The sequence below is a fragment of the Mus pahari genome, chromosome 19, assembly GCF_900095145.1.
Source record: "Mus pahari chromosome 19, PAHARI_EIJ_v1.1, whole genome shotgun sequence".
Lineage (NCBI taxonomy): Eukaryota > Metazoa > Chordata > Mammalia > Rodentia > Muridae > Mus > Mus pahari.
This window is the reverse complement of record NC_034608.1, coordinates 3,856,048-3,858,545: the sequence shown is the minus strand read 5'-3', so window position 1 is coordinate 3,858,545 and position 2,498 is coordinate 3,856,048. Positions and strand designations below refer to the sequence as shown.

The window sequence follows — 2,498 nt, the reverse complement described above, 5'->3', positions numbered from 1 at the left end:
ATTTCTGAGTTCGAGGCCAGCCTGGTCTACAGAGTGAGTTCCAGGACAGCCAGGGCTATACAGAGAAACTCTGTCTCGAAAAAACAAAACAAAAAAACAAAAAAAACTAAACACAAGCTGGCAAGATGGTCCAGTAAGTAAAGGGGCTTTCCACCAAGCCTGACAACCTGAGTTTGATCCCTTGCACCCATAGGTGGAATGAGAGACCGACTCTTGCAGACTGTTCTCTCCCCTGCACACTCATGCTATAATGTGTAAGATCGCAGCATATACAAATAAATAAATACATATATTTTTAAAACTCCACAGGTAAGTCACCTGGAATCCCATCTCTTGGGAGGTAGCCCATCTCTGTGAGTTTGAGGACAGCCTGGTCAACATAGAATTCCAGGACAGCCAGGGCTACATAGAAAGGCCTTGACTCAAAAACAAAAGGAATAGGGTAAAAACAAAACAAAATAAAACAAAAACTGCATAAAACCAAACAAAAATCTAGTGGAGCAGATACACCCAGAATTCTCCTGTATCCCCAGGAATCTGAAACAAACATGGAGATGTGTTTTGCAAGGAGAGACGAGAGGTGTGAAGAGGACAGTTCAATACCAAGTGAAAACTAGAAATACTAAACTTTAATTTAAAAAAAAAAAGAGAGAGAGAGATTTATTTATTTCTAGGCTGGCTGTGGTGACATATATGTCTTTAAATTCCAGGACAGGAAGAAGTATATGTGACTTGAAGCTAACCTGGTCTACATAGCCAGTTCCAGGAAAGCTACATAATAGACTTCAAAATTATTACTATTTTTTATTGCCTAGTGTATGGGTGTTTTGCATGTTTGTATTGTCTGTGCACCACATGCCTGCAGTGCTCATAGACACCAGAAAAGGGCAGCAGATCCCTTGGAACTGCAGTCACAGAAGGTTGTGAGCCACCGTTTAGGTGCTGGGACCTTATCAGCTGAGCCATTACTCCAGCCCCTGAATTTAGAATTCATAAAGGAAAGCCGGGCGTGGTGGTGCACGCCTTTAATTCCAGAACTCCGGAGGCAGAGGTAGGCGGATTTCCGAGTTTGAGGCCAGCCTGGTCTACAGAGTGAGTTTCAGGACAGCCAGGGCTATACAGAGAAACCCTGTCTTGAAAAACAACAACAACAAAAAAAAAAACAAAACAAAAAAAAAAGAAAAGAAAATTCATAAAGGAAACTAACTAAAGACCCTAATATACATCACTAAAGGAACATATTAAGGGACAGAGGGAAAGCCTTAAGATCCACAAATGTAATAACTGACAATGTAAAAGTAGTTGTTTTTGTTGTTTTTGCTTTGTTTTTTGTTTGTTTGTTTGTTTGTTTGTTTCAAGGCAGGGTTTCTCTGTGTAGTCCTGGCTGTCCTGGAACTCACTCTGTAGACCAGGCTGGCCTCGAACTCGGAAATCTGCCTGCCTCTGCTCCAGAGTGCTGGGATTAAAGGCGTGTGCCACCACACCCAGCTGCTTTGATTGTTTCGAGACAGGGTCTCACTGTGTAGCTCTGGCTGTCCTGGAACTCACTATATAGACCAGGGTGGCTGTGAACACATAGAAACCCTCCTGCCTCTGCCTCCCAAGTGCACTCCCACACCCAGTTGCAAAAACAGACCCTTAAGATTAGCATAGCAGAGTGGTGGGGCACACCTTTAATCCCAGCACTTGGAAGGCAGAGGCAGGTGGATTTCTGAGTTCCAGGCCAGCCTGGTCTACAGAGTGAGTTCCAGGACAGCCAGGGCTACACAGAGAAGCCCTGTCTAAAAAAGGATTAGCATAACGTACAAATGAAAGACCTCAGAAGGGACCAGAATATCTCTGCTTTGGCTTGAGGGTTGCAATCAATTAAACCTTTGAATAGAGAAGGTGTAGCAGTTATCTCCAATCAATGCCCAAAGCACCTCCCCTCCACAGGCTAAGGAGACCACCTCTAAAACGGCTGTGGACAAAGGTTGCAGGAGGTGACTTGGACTCAGACTTATGATAGCACAACTATCCTGGCAGGAATGGAATTATTCTTTTTTGTTGTTTATGTTTTATGTCTTTTGGTTTTTGAAACAGGATTTTTCTGCAGAGCTTTGGCCATCTTGGAACTTGCTCGGTAGACTAGATTGGCCTCCAACTCAGAGATTTGCCTGCCACTACCTCCAAGGGCTGGGATAAAAAATAATAATAATAAAAAAGAAAAAAAGAATGCATGTGCCACATCCAGACCCAGCTAAAATATCGCACCACTGCCCGACTAAGATATTCTGAAGAGACACTTGAGTTCCTTCATTTTGTCTATCAGAGTGTTGAGACAACAGTTACCAAGAAATGGGACTTTCGAGCTGGAGAGATGGCTCAGCAGGTAAGAGCACTGACAGTTCTTCCGAAGGTCCTGAGTTCAATTCCCAGCAACCACATGGTGGCTCACAACCATCTGCTGACGCCCTCTTCTGGTGCATCTGGAGACAGCTACAGTGTACTTAAATATA

At 43.6% G+C, this 2,498-nt stretch overlaps 1 protein-coding gene across 2 annotated transcripts in view; it reads right to left on the bottom strand.

Moving 5' to 3' along the window:
• The window catches only part of LOC110336678 (ubiquitin carboxyl-terminal hydrolase 29), a 30,232-nt gene that overhangs the window by 5,327 nt on the left and 22,407 nt on the right, over positions 1-2,498 (bottom strand). The gene's annotated exons all lie outside the window — the stretch shown is intronic.